This window comes from Nerophis ophidion, linkage group LG11, assembly GCF_033978795.1.
Source record: "Nerophis ophidion isolate RoL-2023_Sa linkage group LG11, RoL_Noph_v1.0, whole genome shotgun sequence".
In the NCBI taxonomy this organism is placed as follows: Eukaryota; Metazoa; Chordata; class Actinopteri; order Syngnathiformes; family Syngnathidae; genus Nerophis; species Nerophis ophidion.
The window spans coordinates 29,746,130-29,770,097 of record NC_084621.1 but is presented as its reverse complement, the minus strand read 5'-3'; positions in this window follow the sequence as shown (position 1 = coordinate 29,770,097).

The following is a 23,968-nucleotide window of genomic DNA, read 5'->3' as shown; positions in this document are numbered from 1 at the left end:
ACTGACGCAGGGAACTGACTGTGTTGCGACGTGAATCACATGAATCAAGTTCGCAAACGTACTGATGCGGGGAACTGACTCTGTTGCGACGTTAATCACGTTCGCAAACGTACTGACGCAGGGAACTGACTGTAATGCGACGTGAATCACATGAATGACGTTCGCGAACGTACTGACGCAGGGAACTGACTGTTATGCGACGTGAATCACATGAATCACGTTCGCGAACGTACTGACGCAGGGAACTGACTCTGTTGCGACGTGAATCACGTTCGCGAACCTACTGACTCAGGGAACTGACTCTGTTACGACGTGAATCACGTTCGCGAACGTACTGACAGAGAACTGACTCTGTTGCGACGTGAATCACGTTTGCGAACGTACTGACGCAGGGAACTGACTGTGTTGCGACGTGAGTCACATGAATCACGTTCGCGGACGTAATGATGCAGGGAACTGACTGTGTTGCGACGTGAATCACGTTCGCGAATGTACTGATGCAGGGAAGTGACTGTGTTGCGACGTGAATCACGTTCGCGAACGTACTGACGCAGGGAACTGACAGTGTTGCGACATGAATCACATGAATCACATTCGCGAACGTACTGACACAGAGAACTGACCGTGTTGCGACGTGAATCACGTTCGCGAACGTACTGACGCAGGGAACTGACTTTGTTGAAACGTGAATCACATGAATCACGTTCGCGAATGTACTGACGCAGGGAACTGACTGTGTTGCGACGTGAATCACGTTCGCGAATGTACTGACGCAGGGAACTGACTGTGTTGCGACATGAATCACATGAATCACATTCGCGAACGTGCTGACACAGGGAACTGACCGTGTTGCGACGTGAATCACATGAATCACGTTCGCGGACGTACTGACGCAGGGAACTGATTCTGTTGCGACGTGAATCATGTTCGCGAACGTACTGACGCAGGGAACTGACTGTAATGCGACGTGAATCATATGAATCACGTTCGCGGACATACTGACGCAGGGAACTGACTCTGTTGCGACGTGAATCATGTTCGCGAACGTACTGACGCAGGAAACTGACTGTGTTGCGATGTGAATCACATGAATCACGTTCGCGAACGTACTGACGCACGAAACTGACTGTGTTGCGACGTCAATCACATGAATCACATTCGCGAACGTAATGACGCAGGGAACTGACTCTGTTGCGACGTGAATCACGTTCGCGAACGTACTGACGCAGGGAACTGACTGTAATGCGACGTGAATCACATGAATCACGTTCGCGAACGTACTGACGCAGGGATTTGACACCGTTGCGACGTGAATCACGTTCGCGAACATACTGACGCAGGGAACTGACCGTGTTGCGACGTGAATCACATGAATCACGTTCGCGGACGTACTGACGCAGGGAACTGACTCTGTTGCGACGTGAATCACGTTCGCGAACGTACTGACGCAGGGAACTGACTGTGTTGCGACGTCAATCACATGAATCACATTCGCGAACGTAATGACGCAGGGAACTGACTCTGTTGCGACGTGAATCACGTTCGCGAACGTACTGACGCAGGGAACTGACTGTAATGCGACGTGAATCACATGAATCACGTTCGCGAACGTACTGACGCAGGGATTTGACACCGTTGCGACGTGAATCACGTTCGCGAACATACTGACGCAGGGAACTGACCGTGTTGCGACGTGAATCACATGAATCACGTTCGCGAACGTACTGACGCAGGGAACTGACTGTAATGCGACGTGAATCACATGAATCACGTTCGCGGACGTACTGACGCAGGGAACTGACTCTGTTGCGACGTGAATCACGTTCGCGAACGTACTGACGCAGGGAACTGACTCTGTTGCGACGTGAATCACGTTCGCGAACGTACTGACGCAGGGAACTGACTCTGTTGCGACGTGAATCACATGAATCACGTTCGCGGACGTACTGACGCAGGGAACTGACTCTGTTGCGACGTGAATCACGTTCGCGAACATACTGACGCAGGGAACTGACTGTGTTGCGACGTGAATCACATGAATCACGTTCGCGAACGTACTGATGCAGGGAACTGACTGTGTTGCGACGTGAATCACATGAACCACGTTCGCGAACGTACTGATGCGGGGAACTGACTCTGTTGCGACGTGAATCACGTTCGCAAACGTACTGACGTAGGGAACTGACTGTAATGCGACGTGAATCACATGAATCACGTTCGCGAACGTACTGACGCAGGGAATTGACTCTGTTGCGACGTGAATCACGTTCGCGAACGTACTGACGCAGGGAACTGTCTGTGTTGCGACGTGAGTCACATGAATCACGTTCGTGGACGTACTGATTAAGGGAACTGACTGTGTTGCGACGTGAATCACGTTCGCGAACGTACTGATTTAGGGAAGTGACTGTGTTGCGACGTGAATCACGTTCACAAACGTACTGACGCAGGGAACTGACTTTGTTGCGACGTGAATCACATGAATCACATTCGCGAACGTACTGACGCAGGGAACTGACTGTGTTGCGACGTGAATCACGTTCGCGAGTGTACTGACGCAGGGAACTGACTGTGTTGCGACATGAATCACATGAATCACATTCGCGAACGTACTGACACAGGAAACTGACTCTGTTGCGACGTGAATCACGTTCGCGAACGTACTGACGCAGGGAACTGACTGTGTTGCGACGTGAATCACATGAATCACGTTCGCGAACGTACTGATGCAGGGAACTGACTCTGTTGCGACGTGAATCACGTTCGCAAACGTACTGACGCAGGGAACTGACTGTATTAAGACGTGAATCACATGAATCACGTTCGAGAAAGTCCTGACGCAGGGAATTGACTCTGTTGCGACGTGAATCACGTTCGCGAACGTACTGACTAAGGGAACTGACTGTGTTGCGACGTGAATCACGTTCGCGAACGTACTGATGCAGGGAAGTGACTGTGCTGCGACGTGAATCACGTTCGCGAACGTACTGACGCAGGGAACTGACTTTGTTGCGACGTGAATCACATGAATCACGTTCGCGAACGTACTGACGCAGAGAACTGACTGTGTTGCGACGTGAATCACGTTCGCGAATGTACTGACGCAGGGAACTGACTGTGTTGCGACATGAATCACATTCGCGAACGTACTGACACAGGAAACTGACTCTGTTGCGACGTGAATCACGTTCGCGAACGTAGTGACGAAGGGAACTGACTGTGTTGCGACGTGAATCACGTTCGCAAACGTACTGACGCAGGGAACTGACTCTAATGCGACGTGAATCACATGAATCACGTTCGCGAACATACTGACTCAGGGAATTGACTCTGTTGCGACGTGAATCACGTTCGCGAACGTACTTACGCAGGGAACTGACTGTGTTGCGACGTGAATCACATGAATCACGTTCGCGAACTTACTGACGCAGGGAACTGACTCTGTTGCGACGTGAATCACGTTCGCGAACGTACAGCCGCAGGGAACTGACTGTGTTTCGACGTGAATCACATGAATCACGTTCGCGGACCTACTGACGCAGGGAACTGACTCTGTTGCGACGTGAATCACATTCGCGAACTTACTGACGCAGGGAACTGACTGTGTTGCGACGTGAATCACGTTCGCGAACGTACTGACGCAAGGAACTGACTGTGTTGCGACGTGAATCACATGAATCACGTTCGCGAACGTACTGACGCAGGAAACTGACTGTGTTGCGACGTGAATCACATGAATCACGTTCACGGACGTACTGACGCAGGGAACTGACTCTGTTGCGACGTGAATCACGTTCGCGAGCGTACTGACGCAGGGAACTGACTCTGTTGCGACGTGAATCACGTTCGCGAACGTACTGACGCAGGGAACTGACTGTGTTGCGACGTGAATCACATGAAACACGTTCGCGAACGTACTGACGCAGGAAACTGACTGTGTTGCGACGTGAATCACGTGCGCGAACGTACTGACGCAGGGAACTGACTGTGTTGCGACGTGAATCACATGAATCACGTTCGCGAACGTACTGACGCAGGGAACTGACTCTGTTGCGACGTGAATCACGTTCGCGAATGTACTGATGCAGGGAACTGACTATGTTGCGACATGAATCACATGAATCACATTCGCGAACGTACTGACGCAGGGAACTGACTCTGTTGCGACGTGAATCACGTTCACGAATGTACTGATGCAGGGAACTGACTGTGTTGCGACGTGAATCACATGAATCACGTTCGCGAACGTACTGACGCAGGGAATTGACTCTGTTGCGACGTGAGTAACGTTCGTGAACGTACTGACGCAGGGAACTGACTGTGTTGCGACGTGAATCACATGAATCATGTTCACGAACGTACTGACGCAGGGAACTGACTGTGTTGCGACGTGAATCACGTTCGCGAATGTACTGATGCAGGGAACTGACTGTGTTGCGACATGAATCACATGAATCACGTTCGCGAACGTACTGACGCAGGGAACTGACTCTGTTGCAACGTGAATCATGTTCGCGAACGTACTGACACAGGGAACTGACTGTGTTGCGACATGAATCACATGAATCACATTCGCGAACGTACTGACGCAGGGAACTGACTCTTGCAACGTGACTCACGTTCGCGAACGTACTGACGCAGGGAACTGACTGTGTTGCGACGTGAATCACATGAATCACGTTCGCGAACGTACTGACGCAGGGAACTGACTGTGTTGCGACGTGAGTAACGTTCGCGAACGTACTGACGCAGGGAGCTGACTGTGTTGCGACGTGAATCACATGAATCACGTTGGTGAACGCACTGACGCAGGGAACTGACTCTGTTGCGACGTGAATCACGTTCGCGAACGTACTGACGCAGGAAACTGACTGTGTTGCGACGTGAATCACGTTCGCGAACGTACTGACGCAAGGAACTGACTGTGTTGCGAAGTGAATCACATGAATCACGTTCGCGAACGTACTGACGCAGGAAACTGACTGTGTTGCGACGTGAATCACATGAATCACGTTCACGGACGTACTGACGCAGGGAACTGACTCTGTTGCGACGTGAATCACGTTCGCGAGCGTACTGACGCAGGGAACTGACTCTGTTGCGACGTGAATCACGTTCGCGAACGTACTGACGCAGGGAACTGACTGTGTTGCGACGTGAATCACATGAAACACGTTCGCGAACGTACTGACGCAGGAAACTGACTGTGTTGCGACGTGAATCACGTGCGCGAACGTACTGACGCAGGGAACTGACTGTGTTGCGACGTGAATCACATGAATCACGTTCGCGAACGTACTGACGCAGGGAACTGACTCTGTTGCGACGTGAATCACGTTCGCGAATGTACTGATGCAGGGAACTGACTATGTTGCGACATGAATCACATGAATCACATTCGCGAACGTACTGACGCAGGGAACTGACTCTGTTGCGACGTGAATCACGTTCACGAATGTACTGACGCAGGGAACTGACTGTGTTGCGACGTGAATCACGTTCGCGAACGTACTGACGCAAGGAACTGACTGTGTTGCGACGTGAATCACATGAATCACGTTCGCGAACGTACTGACGCAGGAAACTGACTGTGTTGCGACGTGAATCACATGAATCACGTTCACGGACGTACTGACGCAGGGAACTGACTCTGTTGCGACGTGAATCACGTTCGCGAGCGTACTGACGCAGGGAAGTGACTCTGTTGCGACGTGAATCACGTTCGCGAACGTACTGACGCAGGGAACTGACTGTGTTGCGACGTGAATCACATGAAACACGTTCGCGAACGTACTGACGCAGGAAACTGACTGTGTTGCGACGTGAATCACGTGCGCGAACGTACTGACGCAGGGAACTGACTGTGTTGCGACGTGAATCACATGAATCACGTTCGCGAACGTACTGACGCAGGGAACTGACTCTGTTGCGACGTGAATCACGTTCGCGAATGTACTGATGCAGGGAACTGACTATGTTGCGACATGAATCACATGAATCACATTCGCGAACGTACTGACGCAGGGAACTGACTCTGTTGCGACGTGAATCACGTTCACGAATGTACTGATGCAGGGAACTGACTGTGTTGCGACGTGAATCACATGAATCACGTTCGCGAACGTACTGACGCAGGGAATTGACTCTGTTGCGACGTGAGTAACGTTCGTGAACGTACTGACGCAGGGAACTGACTGTGTTGCGACGTGAATCACATGAATCATGTTCACGAACGTACTGACGCAGGGAACTGACTGTGTTGCGACGTGAATCACGTTCGCGAATGTACTGATGCAGGGAACTGACTGTGTTGCGACATGAATCACATGAATCACGTTCGCGAACGTACTGACGCAGGGAACTGACTCTGTTGCAACGTGAATCATGTTCGCGAACGTACTGACACAGGGAACTGACTGTGTTGCGACATGAATCACATGAATCACATTCGCGAACGTACTGACGCAGGGAACTGACTCTTGCAACGTGACTCACGTTCGCGAACGTACTGACGCAGGGAACTGACTGTGTTGCGACGTGAATCACATGAATCACGTTCGCGAACGTACTGACGCAGGGAACTGACTGTGTTGCGACGTGAGTAACGTTCGCGAACGTACTGACGCAGGGAGCTGACTGTGTTGCGACGTGAATCACATGAATCACGTTGGTGAACGCACTGACGCAGGGAACTGACTCTGTTGCGACGTGAATCACGTTCGCGAACGTACTGACGCAGGAAACTGACTGTGTTGCGACGTGAATCACGTTCGCGAACGTACTGACGCAAGGAACTGACTGTGTTGCGACGTGAATCACATGAATCACGTTCGCGAACGTACTGACGCAGGAAACTGACTGTGTTGCGACGTGAATCACATGAATCACGTTCACGGACGTACTGACGCAGGGAACTGACTCTGTTGCGACGTGAATCACGTTCGCGAGCGTACTGACGCAGGGAACTGACTCTGTTGCGACGTGAATCACGTTCGCGAACGTACTGACGCAGGGAACTGACTGTGTTGCGACGTGAATCACATGAAACACGTTCGCGAACGTACTGACGCAGGAAACTGACTGTGTTGCGACGTGAATCACGTGCGCGAACGTACTGACGCAGGGAACTGACTGTGTTGCGACGTGAATCACATGAATCACGTTCGCGAACGTACTGACGCAGGGAACTGACTCTGTTGCGACGTGAATCACGTTCGCGAATGTACTGATGCAGGGAACTGACTATGTTGCGACATGAATCACATGAATCACATTCGCGAACGTACTGACGCAGGGAACTGACTCTGTTGCGACGTGAATCACGTTCACGAATGTACTGACGCAGGGAACTGACTGTGTTGCGACGTGAATCACATGAATCACGTTCGCGAACGTACTGACGCAGGGAATTGACTCTGTTGCGACGTGAGTAACGTTCGTGAACGTACTGACGCAGGGAACTGACTGTGTTGCGACGTGAATCACATGAATCATGTTCACGAACGTACTGACGCAGGGAACTGACTGTGTTGCGACGTGAATCACGTTCGCGAATGTACTGATGCAGGGAACTGACTGTGTTGCGACATGAATCACATGAATCACGTTCGCGAACGTACTGACGCAGGGAACTGACTCTGTTGCAACGTGAATCATGTTCGCGAACGTACTGACACAGGGAACTGACTGTGTTGCGACATGAATCACATGAATCACATTCGCGAACGTACTGACGCAGGGAACTGACTCTTGCAACGTGACTCACGTTCGCGAACGTACTGACGCAGGGAACTGACTGTGTTGCGACGTGAATCACATGAATCACGTTCGCGAACGTACTGACGCAGGGAACTGACTGTGTTGCGACGTGAGTAACGTTCGCGAACGTACTGACGCAGGGAGCTGACTGTGTTGCGACGTGAATCACATGAATCACGTTGGTGAACGCACTGACGCAGGGAACTGACTCTGTTGCGACGTGAATCACGTTCGCGAACGTACTGACGCAGGAAACTGACTGTGTTGCGACGTGAATAACGTTCGCGAACGTACTGACGCAGGGAACTGACTGTGTTGCGATGTGAATCACATGAATCACGTTCGCAAACGTACTGACGCAGGGACCTGACTGTGTTTCGACGTGAATCACATGAATCACGTTTGCGAACGTACTGACGCTGGGAACTGACTCTGTTGCGACGTGAATCACGTTTGCGAACGTACTGACGCAGGGAACTGACTCTGTTGCGACGTGAATCACGTTCGCGAACGTACTGACGCAGGGAACTGACTCTGTTGCGACGTGAATCACGTTTGCGAACGTACTGACGCAGGGAACTGACTGTGTTGCGACATGAATCACATGAATCACATTCGCGAACGTACTGACGCAGGGAACTGACTCTGTTGCGACGTGAATCACGTTCGCGAACGTACTGATGCAGGGAACTGACTGTGTTGCGACGTGAATCACATGAATCACGTTCGCGAACGTACTGACGCAGGGAACTGACCCTGTTGCGACATGAATCACATGAATCACATGAATCACATTCGCGAACGTACTGACACAGGAAACTGACTCTGTTGTGACGTGAATCACGTTCGCGAACGTACTGACGCAGGGAACTGACTGTGTTGCGACGTGAATCACATGAATCACGTTCGCGAACGTACTGACGCAGGGAATTGACTCTGTTGCGACGTTAATCACGTTCGCGAACGTACTGACGCAGGGAACTGACTGTGTTGCGACGTGAGTCACATGAATCACGTTCGCGGACGTACTGATTCAGGGAACTGACTGTGTTGCGACGTGAATCACGTTCGCGAACGTACTGATGCAGGGAAGTGACTGTGTTGCGACGTGAATCACGTTCGCGAACGTACTGACGCAGGGAACTGACTGTGTTGCGACATGAATCACATGAATCACGTTCGTGAACGTACTGACGCAGAGAACTGACTCTGTTGCGACGTGAATCACGTTCGCGAACGTACTTACGCAGGGAACTTACTGTGTTGCGACGTGAATCACATGAATCACATTCGCGAACGTACTGACGCAGGCAACTGACTCTGTTGCGACGTGAATCACGTTCGCGAACGTACTGACGCAGGGAACTGACTGTAATGCGACGTGAATCACATGAATCACGTTCGAGAACGTACTGACGCAGGGATTTGACTCCGTTGCGACGTGAATCACGTTCGCGAACATACTGACGCAGGGAACTGACCGTGTTGCGACGTGAATCACATGAATCACGTTCGCGGACGTACTGACGCAGGGAACTGACTCTGTTGCGACGTGAATCATGTTCGCGAACGTACTGACGCAGGGAACTGACTGTAATGCGACGTGAATCACATGAATCACGTTCGCGGACGTACTGACGCAGGGAACTGACTCTGTTGCGACGTGAATCTCGTTCGCGAACGTACTGACGTAGGGAACTGACTCTGTTGCGACGTGAATCACGTTCGCGAACGTACTGACGCAGGGAACTGACTCTGTTGCGACGTGAATCACATGAATCACGTTCGCGGACGTACTGATGCAGGGAACTGACCCTGTTGCGACGTGAATCACGTTCGCGAACATACTGACGCAGGGAACTGACTGTGTTGCGACGTGAATCACATGAATCACGTTCGCGAACGTACTGATGCAGGGAACTGACTCTGTTGCGACGTGAATCACGTTCGCGAACGTACTGACGCAGGGAACTGACTCTGTTGCGACGTGAATCACATGAGTCACGTTTGCGGATGTACTTACGCAGGGAACTGACTCTGTTGCGACGTGAATCACGTTCGCGAACATACTGACGCAGGGAACTGACTGTGTTGCGACGTGAATCACATGAATCACGTTCGCGAACGTACTGATGCGGGGAACTGACTCTGTTGCGACGTGAGTAACGTTCGCGAACGTACTGACGCAGGGAATTGACTGTGTTGTGACGTGAATCACATGAATTACGTTCGCGAACGTACTGACGCAGGGAACTGACTCTGTTGCGACGTGAATCACGTTCGCGAATGTGCTGATGCAGGGAACTGACTGTGTTGCGACATGAATCACATGAATCACGTTCGCGAACGTACTGACGCAGGGAACTGACTGTGTTGCGACATGAATCACATGAATCACATTCGCGAACGTACTGATGCAGGGAACTGACTCTTGCAACGTGACTCACGTTCGCGAACGTACTGACGCAGGGAAATGACTGTGTTGCGACGTGAATCACATGAATCACGTTCGCGAACGTACTGACGCAGGGAATTGACTCTGTTGCGACGTGAGTAACGTTCGCGAACGTACTGACGCAGGGAACTGACTGTGTTGCGACGTGAATCACATGAATCACGTTGGTGAACGTACTGACGCAGGGAACTGACTCTGTTGCGACGTGAATCACGTTCGCGAACGTACTGACGCAGGGAACTGACTGTGTTTCGATGTGAATCACATGAATCACGTTTGCGGACCTACTGACACAGGGAACTGACTCTGTTGCGACGTGAATCACATTCGCGAACTTACTGACGCAGGGAACTGACTGTGTTGCGAAGTGAATCACGTTCGCGAACGTACTGACTCAAGGAACTGACTGTGTTGCGACGTGAATCACATGAATCACGTTCGCGAACGTACTGACGCAAGGAACTGACTGTGTTGCGACGTGAATCACATGAATCACGTTCGCGGACGTACTGACGCAGGGAACTGACTCTGTTGCGACGTGAATCACGTTCGCGAGCGTACTGACGCAGGGAACTGACTCTGTTGCGACGTGAATCACGTTCGCGAACGTACTGACGCAGGGAACTGACTGTGTTGCGACGTGAATCACATGAATCACGTTCGCAAACGTACTGACGCAGGAAACTGACTGTGTTGCGACGTGAATCACGTGCGCGAACGTACTGACGCAGGGAACTGACTGTGTTGCGACGTGAATCACATGAATCACGTTCGCGAACGTACTGACGCAGGGAACTGACTCTGTTGCGACGTGAATCACGTACGCGAATGTACTGATGCAGGGAACTGACTATGTTGCGACATAGATCACATGAATCACATTCGCGAACGTACTGACGCAGGGAACTGACTCTGTTGCGATGTGAATCACGTTCGCGAATGTACTGACGCAGGGAACTGACTGTGTTGCGACGTGAATCACATGAATCACGTTCGCGAACGTACTGACGCAGGGAATTGACTCTGTTGCGACGTGAGTAACGTTCGCGAACGTACTGACGCAGGGAACTGACTCTGTTGCGACGTGAATCACGTTCGCGAATGTACTGATGCAGGGAACTGACTGTGTTGCGACATGAATCACATGAATCACGTTCGCGAACGTACTGACGCAGGGAACTGACTGTGTTGCGACATGAATCACATGAATCACATTCGCGAACGTACTGATGCAGGGAACTGACTCTTGCAACGTGACTCACGTTCGCGAACGTACTGACGCAGGGAACTGACTGTGTTGCGACGTGAATCACATGAATCACGTTCGCGAACGTACTGACGCAGGGAATTGACTCTGTTGCGACGTGAGTAACGTTCGCAAACGTACTGACGCAGGGAACTGACTGTGTTGCGACGTGAATCACATGAATCACGTTGGTGAACGTACTGACGCAGGGAACTGACTCTGTTGCGACGTGAATCACGTTCGCGAACGTACTGACGCAGGAAACTGACTGTGTTGCGACGTGAATCATGTTCGCGAACGTACGGACGCAGGGAACTGACTGTGTTGCGACATGAATCACATGAATCACATTCGCGAACGTACTGACGCAGGGAACTGACTCTTGCAACGTGACTCACGTTTGCGAACGTACTGACGCAGGGAACTGACTGTGTTGCGACGTGAATCACATGAATCACGTTCGCGAACGTACTGATGCAGAGAATTGACTCTGTTGCGACGTGAGTAACGTTCGCGAACGTACTGACGCAGGGAACTGACTGTGTTGCGACGTGAATCACATGAATCACGTTGGTGAACGTACTGACGCAGGGAACTGACTCTGTTGCGATGTGAATCACGTTCGCGAACGTACTGACGCAGGAAACTGACTGTGTTGCGACGTGAATCACGTTCGCGAACGTACTGACGCAGGGAACTGACTGTGTTGCGATGTGAATCACATGAATCACGTTCGCGAACGTACTGACCAGGGAACTGACTGTGTTGCGATGTGAATCACATGAATCACGTTTGCGAACGTACTGACGCTGGGAACTGACTCTGTTGCGACGTGAATCACGTTCGCGAACGTACTGACGCAGGGAACTGACTCTGTTGCGACGTGAATCACGTTCGCGAACGTACTGACGCAGGGAACTGACTCTGTTGCGACGTGAATCACGTTTGCGAACGTACTGACGCAGGGAACTGACTGTGTTGCGACATGAATCACATGAATCACATTCGCGTACGTACTGACGCAGGGAACTGACTCTGTTGCGACGTGAATCACGTTCGCGAACGTACTGACGCAGGGATTTGACTCTGTTGCGACGTGAATCACGTTTGCGAACGTACTGACGCAGGGAACTGACTGTGTTGCGACGTGAATCACGTTCGCGAACGTACTGATGCAGGGAACTGACTGTGTTGCGACGTGAATCACATGAATCACGTTCGCGAACGTACTGACGCAGGGAACTGACTCTGTTGCGACGTGAATCACGTTCGCGAACGTACTGACGCAGGGAACTGACTCTGTTGCGACGTGAATCACGTTTGCGAACGTACTGACGCAGGGAACTGACTGTGTTGCGACATGAATCACATGAATCACATTCGCGTACGTACTGACGCAGGGAACTGACTCTGTTGCGACGTGAATCACGTTCGCGAACGTACTGACGCAGGGATTTGACTCTGTTGCGACGTGAATCACGTTTGCGAACGTACTGACTCAGGGAACTGACTTTGTTGCGACGTGAATCACGTTCGCGAACGTACTGACGCAGGGAACTGACTGTAATGCGACTTGAATCACAGGAATCACGTTCGCGAACGTACTGACGCAGGGAACTGACTCTGTTGCGACGTGAATCACGTTCGCGAACGTACTGACCAGGGAACTGACTGTGTTGCGATGTGAATCACATGAATCACGTTCGCGAACGTACTGACGCAGAGAACTGACTCTGTTGCGACGTGAATCACGTTCGCGAACGTACTGACGCAGGGAACTGACTGTGTTGCGACGTGAATCACGTGATTCACGTTTGCGAACATACTGACACAGAAAACTGACTGTGTCGCGGAGGATGACGTCACATTGAGGATCTCGTTCAGTCACTTTGCGCGTCGTTCATTGGGTGCTGAGGGCTTGTGTTGTTCGCGAACCGACACACAGCGAGACTGACGCAGGGAATTGACTCTGTTGCGACGTGAATCACATGAATCACATTCGTGAACGTACTGACACAGGGAACTGACCGTGTTGCGACGTGAATCACATGAATCACGTTCGCGGACGTACTGACGCAGGGAACTGACTCTGTTGCGACGTGAATCATGTTCGCGAACGTACTGACGCAGGGAACTGACTGTAATGCGACGTGAATCACATGAATCACGTTCGCGGACGTACTGACGCAGGGAACTGACTCTGTTGCGACGTCAATCACGTTCGCGAACGTACTGACGCAGGAAACTGACTGTGTTGCGACGTGAATCACATGAATCACGTTCGCGAACGTACTGACGCACGAAATTGACTCTGTTGCGACGTGAATAACATGAATCACATTCGCGGACGTACTGACACAGGGAACTGACCGTGTTGCGACGTGAATCACATGAATCACGTTCGCGAACGTACTGACGCACGAAACTGACTGTGTTGCGACGTCAATCACATGAATCACATTCGCGAACGTACTGACTCAGGGAACTGACTCTGTTGCGATGTGAATCACGTTCGCGAACGTACTGACGCAGGGAACTGACTCTGTTGCGACGTGAATCACGTTTGCGAACGTACTGACGCAGGGAACTGACTGTGTTGCGACGTGAATCACGTTCGCGAACGTACTGATGCAGGGAACTGACTGTGTTGCGACGTGAATCACATGAATCACGTTCCCGAACGTACTGACGCAGGGAACTGACCCTGTTGCGACGTGAATCACGTTCGCGAACGTACTGACGCAGGGAACTGACTGTAATGCGACGTGAATCACAGGAATCACGTTCGCGAACGTACTGACGCAGGAAACTGACTCTGTTGCGACGTGAATCAGGTTTGCGAACGTACTGACGCAGGGAACTGACTGTAATGCGACTTGAATCACAGGAATCACGTTCGCGAACGTACTGACGCAGGGAACTGACTCTGTTGCGACGTGAATCACGTTCGCGAACGTACTGACCAGGGAACTGACTGTGTTGCGATGTGAATCACATGAATCACGTTCGCGAACGTACTGACGCAGAGAACTGACTCTGTTGCGACGTGAATCACGTTCGCGAACGTACTGACGCAGGGAACTGACTCTGTTGCGACGTGAATCACGTTCGCGAACGTACTGATGCAGGGAACTGACTGTATTGCGACGTGAATCACATGAATCACGTTCGCGAACGTACTGACGCAGGGAACTGACCCTGTTGCGACATGAATCACGTTCGCGAACGTACTGACGCAGGGAACTGAATGTAATGCGACGTGAATCACAGGAATCACGTTCGCGAACGTACTGACGCAGGGAACTGACTCTGTTGCGACGTGAATCACGTTCGCGAACGTACTGACGCAGGGAACTGACTGTAATGCGACTTGAATCACAGGAATCACGTTCGCGAACGTACTGACGCAGGGAACTGACTCTGTTGCGACGTGAATCACGTTCGCGAACGTACTGACCAGGGAACTGACTGTGTTGCGATGTGAATCACATGAATCACGTTCGCGAACGTACTGACGCAGAGAACTGACTCTGTTGCGACGTGAATCACGTTCGCGAACGTACTGACGCAGGGAACTGACTGTGTTGCGACGTGAATCACGTGATTCACGTTTGCGAACGTACTGACACAGAAAACTGACTGTGTCGCGGAGGATGACGTCACATTGAGGATCTCGTTCAGTCACTTTGCGCGTCGTTCATTGGGTGCTGAGGGCTTGTGTTGTTCGCAAACCGACACACAGCGAGACTGACGCAGGGAATTGACTCTGTTGCGACGTGAATCACATGAATCACATTCGTGAACGTACTGACACAGGGAACTGACCGTGTTGCGACGTGAATCACATGAATCACGTTCGCGGACGTACTGACGCAGGGAACTGACTCTGTTGCGACGTGAATCATGTTCGCGAACGTACTGACGCAGGGAACTGACTGTAATAAGACGTGAATCACATGAATCACGTTCGCGGACGTACTGACGCAGGGAACTGACTCTGTTGCGACGTCAATCACGTTCGCGAACGTACTGACGCAGGAAACTGACTGTGTTGCGACGTGAATCACATGAATCACGTTCGCGAACGTACTGACGCACGAAACTGACTGTGTTGCGACGTCAATCACATGAATCACATTCGCGGACGTACTGACTCAGGGAACTGACTCTGTTGCGATGTGAATCACGTTCGCGAACGTACTGACGCAGGGAACTGACTCTGTTGCAACGTGAATCACGTTTGCGAACGTACTGACGCAGGGAACTGACTGTGTTGCGACGTGAATCACGTTCGCGAACGTACTGATGCAGGGAACTGACTGTGTTGCGACGTGAATCACATGAATCACGTTCCCGAACGTACTGACGCAGGGAACTGACCCTGTTGCGACGTGAATCACGTTCGCGAACGTACTGACGCAGGGAACTGACTGTAATGCGACGTGAATCACAGGAATCACGTTCCCGAACGTACTGACGCAGGGAACTGACTCTGTTGCGACGTGAATCAGGTTTGCGAACGTACTGACGCAGGGAACTGACTGTAATGCGACTTGAATCACAGGAATCACGTTCGCGAACGTACTGACGCAGGGAACTGACTCTGTTGCGACGTGAATCACGTTCGCGAACGTACCTACCAGGGAACTGACTGTGTTGCGATGTGAATCACATGAATCACGTTCGCGAACGTACTGACGCAGAGAACTGACTCTGTTGCGACGTGAATCACGTTCGCGAACGTACTGACGCAGGGAACTGACTCTGTTGCGACGTGAATCACGTTCGCGAACGTACTGATGCAGGGAACTGACTGTATTGCGACGTGAATCACATGAATCACGTTCGCGAACGTACTGACGCAGGGAACTGACCCTGTTGCGACATGAATCACGTTCGCGAACGTACTGACGCAGGGAACTGAATGTAATGCGACGTGAATCACAGGAATCACGTTCGCGAACGTACTGACGCAGGGAACTGACTCTGTTGCGACGTGAATCACGTTCGCGAACGTACTGACGCAGGGAACTGACTGTAATGCGACTTGAATCACAGGAATCACGTTCGCGAACGTACTGACGCAGGGAACTGACTCTGTTGCGACGTGAATCACGTTCGCGAACGTACTGACCAGGGAACTGACTGTGTTGCGATGTGAATCACATGAATCACGTTCGCGAACGTACTGACGCAGAGAACTGACTCTGTTGCGACGTGAATCACGTTCGCGAACGTACTGACGCAGGGAACTGACTGTGTTGCGACGTGAATCACGTGATTCACGTTTGCGAACGTACTGACACAGAAAACTGACTGTGTCGCGGAGGATGACGTCACATTGAGGATCTCGTTCAGTCACTTTGCGCGTCGTTCATTGGGTGCTGAGGGCTTGTGTTGTTCGCGAACCGACACACAGCGAGACTGACGCAGGGAATTGACTCTGTTGCGACGTGAATCACATGAATCACATTCGTGAACGTACTGACACAGGGAACTGACCGTGTTGCGACGTGAATCACATGAATCACGTTCGCGGACGTACTGACGCAGGGAACTGACTCTGTTGCGACGTGAATCATGTTCGCGAACGTACTGACGCAGGGAACTGACTGTAATGCGACGTGAATCACATGAATCACGTTCGCGGACGTACTGACGCAGGGAACTGACTCTGTTGCGACGTGAATCACGTTCGCGAACGTACTGACGCAGGAAACTGACTGTGTTGCGACGTGAATCACATGAATCACGTTCGCGAACGTACTGACGCACGAAACTGACTGTGTTGCGACGTCAATCACATGAATCACATTCGCGAACGTACAGACTCAGGGAACTGACTCTGTTGCGATGTGAATCACGTTCGCGAACGTACTGACGCAGGGAACTGACTCTGTTGCAACGTGAATCACGTTTGCGAACGTACTGACGCAGGGAACTGACTGTGTTAAGACGTGAATCACGTTCGCGAACATACTGATGCAGGGAACTGACTGTGTTGCGACGTGAATCACATGAATCACGTTCCCGAACGTACTGACGCAGGGAACTGACCCTGTTGCGACGTGAATCACGTTCGCGAACGTACTGACGCAGGGAACTGACTGTAATGCGACGTGAATCACAGGAATCACGTTCGCGAACGTACTGATGCAGGGAACTGACTCTGTTGCGACGTGAATCAGGTTTGCGAACGTACTGACGCAGGGAACTGACTGTAATGCGACTTGAATCACAGGAATCACGTTCGCGAACGTACTGACGCAGGGAACTGACTCTGTTGCGACGTGAATCACGTTCGCGAACGTACTGACCAGGGAACTGACTGTGTTGCGATGTGAATCACATGAATCACGTTCGCGAACGTACTGACACAGAGAACTGACTGTGTCGCGGAGGATGACGTCACATTGAGCATCTCGTTCAGTCGATTTGCGCGTCGTTAATTGGGTGCTGAGGGCTTGTGTTGTTCGCGAACCGACACACAGCGAGACTGACGCAGGGAATTGACTCTGTTGCGACGTGAATAACATGAATCACATTCGCGGACGTACTGACACAGGGAACTGACCGTGTTGCGACGTGAATCACATGAATCACGTTCGCGGACGTACTGACGCAGGGAACTGACTCTGTTGCGACGTGAATCATGTTCGCGAAAGTACTGATGCAGGGAACTGACTGTGTTGCGACGTGAATCACATGAATCACGTTCGCGAACGTACTGACGCAGGGAACTGACCCTGTTGCGACGTGAATCACGTTCGCGAACGTACTGACGCAGGGAACTGACTGTAATGCGACGTGAATCACAGGAATCACGTTCGCGAACGTACTGACGCAGGGAACTGACTCTGTTGCGACGTGAATCACGTTCGCGAACGTACTGACGCAGGGAACTGACTGTAATGCGACTTGAATCACAGGAATCACGTTTGCGAACGTACTGACGCAGGGAACTGACTCTGTTGCGACGTGAATCACGTTCGCGAACGTACTGACCAGGGAACTGACTGTGTTGCGATGTGAATCACATGAATCACGTTCGCGAACGTACTGACGCAGAGAACTGACTCTGTTGCGACGTGAATCACGTTCGCGAACGTACTGACGCAGGGAACTGACTGTGTTGCGACGTGAATCACGTGATTCACGTTTGCGAACGTACTGACACAGAGAACTGACTGTGTCGCGGAGGATGACGTCACATTGAGGATCTCGTTCAGTCACTTTGCGCGTCGTTCATTGGGTGCTGAGGGCTTGTGTTGTTCGCGAACCGACACACAGCGAGACTGACGCAGGGAATTGACTCTGTTGCGACGTGAATCACATGAATCACATTCGCGAACGTACTGACACAGGGAACTGACCGTGTTGCGACGTGAATCACATGAATCACGTTCGCGGACGTACTGACGCAGGGAGCTGACTCTGTTGCGACGTGAATCATGTTTGTTCGCGAACGTACTGACGCAGGGAACTGACTGTAATGCGACGTGAATCACATGAATCACGTTCGCGGACGTACTGACGCAGGGAACTGACTCTGTTGCGACGTGAATCACGTTCGCGAACGTACTGACGCACGAAACTGACTGTGTTGCGACGTGAATCACATGAATCACGTTCGCGAACGTACTGACGCACGAAACTGACTGTGTTGCGACGTCAATCACATGAATCACATTCGCGAACGTACTGACTCAGGGAACTTACTCTGTTGCGATGTGAATCACGTTCGCGAACGTACTGACGCAGGGAAATGACTCTGTTGCGACGTGAATCACGTTCGCGGACGTACTGACGCAGGGAACTGACTGTAATGCGACGTGAATCACATGAATCACGTTCGCGGACGTACTGACGCAGGGAACTGACTCTGTTGCGACGTGAATCACGTTCGCGAACGTACTGACGCAGGAAACTGACTCTGTTGCGACGTGAATCACATGAATCACGTTCACGAACGCACTGACGCAGGAAACTGACTGTGTTGCGACGTGAATCACATGAATCACGTTCGCGAACATACTGACTCAGGGAACTGACTCTGTTGCGACGTGAATCACGTTCGCGAACGTACTGACGCAGGGAACTGACTCTGTTGCGACGTGAATCACGTTCGCGAACGTACTGACGCAGGGAACTGACTGTAATGCGACGTGAATCACATGAATCACGTTCGCGAACGTACTGACGCAGGGAATTGACTCTGTTGCGACGTGAATCACGTTCGCGAACGTACTGACGCAGGGAACTGACTGTTGCGACGTGAATCACATGAATCACGTTCGCGAACGTAAAGACGCAGGGAACTGACTCTGTTGCGACGTGAATCACGTTCGCGAACGTACTGACGCAAGGAACTGACTCTGTTGCGACGTGAATCACATGAATCCCGTTCGCGGACGTACTGACGCAGGGAACTGACTCTGTTGCGACGTGAATCACGTTCGCGAACGTACTGTCCTAGGGAACTGACTGTAATGCGACGTGAATCACATGAATCACGTTCGCGAACGTACTGACGCAGGGAATTGACTCTGTTGCGACGTGAATCACGTTCGCGAACGTACTGACGCACGGAACTGACTGTGTTGCGACGTGAGTCACATGAATCACGTTCGTGAACGTACTGACGCAGGGAACTGACTTTGTTGCGACGTGAATCACGTTTGCGAACGTACTGACGCAGGGAACTGACTGTGTTGCGACATGAATCACATGAATCACATTCGCGAACGTACTGACGCAGGGAACTGACTCTGTTGCGACGTGAATCACGTTCGCGAACGTACTGATGCAGGGAACTGACTGTGTTGCGACGTGAATCACATGAATCACGTTCGCGAACGTACTGACGCAGGGAACTGACCCTGTTGCGACATGAATCACGTTCGCGAACGTACTGACGCAGGGAACTGACTGTAATGCGACGTGAATCACAGGAATCACGTTCGCGAACGTACTGACGCAGGGAACTGACTCTGTTGCGACGTGAATCACGTTCGCGAACGTACTGACGCAGGGAACTGACTGTAATGCGACTTGAATCACAGGAATCACGTTCGCGAACGTACTGACGCAGGGAACTGACTCTGTTGCGACGTGAATCACGTTCGCGAACGTACTGACCAGGGAACTGACTGTGTTGCGATGTGAATCACATGAATCACGTTCGCGAACGTACTGACGCAGAGAACTGACTCTGTTGCGACGTGAATCACGTTCGCGAACGTACTGACGCAGGGAACTGACTGTGTTGCGACGTGAATCACGTGATTCACGTTTGCGAACGTACTGACACAGAGAACTGACTGTGTCGCGGAGGATGACGTCACATTGAGGATCTCGTTCAGTCACTTTGCGCGTCGTTCATTGGGTGCTGAGGGCTTGTGTTGTTCGCGAACCGACACACAGCGAGACTGACGCAGGGAATTGACTCTGTTGCGACGTGAATCACATGAATCACATTCGTGAACGTACTGACACAGGGAACTGACCGTGTTGCGACGTGAATCACATGAATCACGTTCGCGGACGTACTGACGCAGGGAACTGACTCTGTTGCGACGTGAATCATGTTCGCGAACGTACTGACGCAGGGAACTGACTGTAATGCGACGTGAATCACATGAATCACGTTCGCGGACGTACTGACGCAGGGAACTGACTCTGTTGCGACGTGAATCACGTTCGCGAACGTACTGACGCAGGAAACTGACTGTGTTGCGACGTGAATCACATGAATCACGTTCGCGAACGTACTGACGCACGAAACTGACTGTGTTGCGACGTCAATCACATGAATCACATTCGCGAACGTACTGACTCAGGGAACTGACTCTGTTGCGATGTGAATCACGTTCGCGAACGTACTGACGCAGGGAACTGACTCTGTTGCGACGTGAATCACGTTCGCGAACGTACTGACGCAGGGAACTGACTGTAATGCGACGTGAATCACAGGAATCACGTTCGCGAACGTACTGACGCAGGGAACTGACTCTGTTGCGACGTGAATCACGTTCGCGAACGTACTGACGCAGGGAACTGACTGTAATGCGACTTGAATCACAGGAATCACGTTCGCGAACGTACTGACGCAGGGAACTGACTCTGTTGCGACGTGAATCACGTTCGCGAACGTACTGACCAGGGAACTGACTGTGTTGCGATGTGAATCACATGAATCACGTTCGCGAACGTACTGACGCAGAGAACTGACTCTGTTGCGACGTGAATCACGTTCGCGAACGTACTGACGCAGGGAACTGACTGTGTTGCGACGTGAATCACGTGATTCACGTTTGCGAACGTACTGACACAGAGAACTGACTGTGTCGCGGAGGATGACGTCACATTGAGGATCTCGTTCAGTCACTTTGCGCGTCGTTCATTGGGTGCTGAGGGCTTGTGTTGTTCGCGAACCGACACACAGCGAGACTGACGCAGGGAATTGACTCTGTTGCGACGTGAATCACATGAATCACATTCGTGAACGTACTGACACAGGGAACTGACCGTGTTGCGACGTGAATCACATGGATCACGTTCGCGGACGTACTGACGCAGGGAACTGACTCTGTTGCGACGTGAATCATGTTCGCGAACGTACTGACGCAGGGAACTGACTGTAATGCGACGTGAATCACATGAATCACGTTCGCGGACGTACTGACGCAGGGAACTGACTCTGTTGCGACGTGAATCACGTTCGCGAATGTACTGACGCAGGAAACTGACTGTGTTGCGACGTGAATCACATGAATCACGTTCGCGAACGTACTGACGCACGAAACTGACTGTGTTGCGACGTCAATCACATGAATCACATTCGCGAACGTACTGACTCAGGGAACTGACTCTGTTGCGATGTGAATCACGTTCGCGAACGTACTGACGCAGGGAACTGACTCTGTTGCGACGTGCATCACGTTCGCGAACGTACTGACGCAGGGAACTGACTGTAATGCGACGTGAATCACATGAATCACGTTCGTGAACGTACTGACGCAGGGATTTGACTCTGTTGCGACGTGAATCACGTTTGCGAACGTACTGACGCAGGGAACTGACTGTGTTGCGACGTGAATCACGTTCGCGAACGTACTGATGCAGGGAACTGACTGTGTTGCGACGTGAATCACATGAATCACGTTCCCGAACGTACTGACGCAGGGAACTGACCCTGTTGCGACGTGAATCACGTTCGCGAACGTACTGACGCAGGGAACTGACTGTAATGCGACTTGAATCACAGGAATCACGTTCGCGAACGTACTGACGCAGGGAACTGACTCTGTTGCGACGTGAATCACGTTCGCGAACGTACTGACCAGGGAACTGACTGTGTTGCGATGTGATTCACATGAATCACGTTCGCGAACGTACTGACGCAGAGAACTGACTCTGTTGCGACGTGAATCAAGTTCGCGAACGTACTGACGCAGGAAACTGACTCTGTTGCGACGTGAATCACATGAATCACGTTCACGAACGCACTGACGCAGGAAACTGACTGTGTTGCGACGTGAATCACATGAATCACGTTCGCGAACATACTGACTCAGGGAACTGACTCTGTTGCGACGTGAATCACGTTCGCGAACGTACTGACGCAGGGAACTGACTCTGTTGCGACGTGAATCACGTTCGCGAACGTACTGACGCAGGGAACTGACTGTAATGCGACGTGAATCACATGAATCACGTTCGCGAACGTACTGACGCAGGGAATTGACTCTGTTGCGACGTGAATCACGTTCGCGAACGTACTGACGCAAGGAACTGACTGTAATGCGACGTGAATCACATGAATCACGTTCGCGAACGTACTGACGCAGGGAACTGACTTTGTTGCGACGTGAATCACATGAATCACATTCGCGAATGTACTGACGCAGGGAACTGACTGTGTTGCGACGTGAATCACGTTCGCGAATGTACTGACGCAGGGAACTGACTGTGTTGCGACATGAATCACATGAATCACATTCGCGAACGTACTGACACAGGAAACTGACTCTGTTGCGACGTGAATCACGTTCGCGAACGTACTGACGCAGGGAACTGACTGTGTTGCGACGTGAATCACATGAATCACGTTCGCGAACGTACTGATGCAGGGAACTGACTCTGTTGCGATGTGAATCACGTTCGCAAACGTACTGACGCAGGGAACTGACTGTAATGCGACGTGAATCACATGAATCACGTTCGAGAACGTACTGACGCAGGGAATTGACTCTGTTGCGACGTGAATCACGTTCGCGAACGTACTGATGCAGGGAACTGACTGTGTTGCGACGTGAGTCACATGAATCACGTTCGCGGACGTACTGATTCAGGGAACTGACTGTGTTGCGACGTGAATCACGTTCGCGAACGTACTGATGCAGGGAAGTGACTGTGTTGCGACGTGAATCACCTTCGCGAACGTACTGACGCAGGGAACTGACTTTGTTGCGACGTGAATCACATGAATCACGTTCGCGAACGTACTG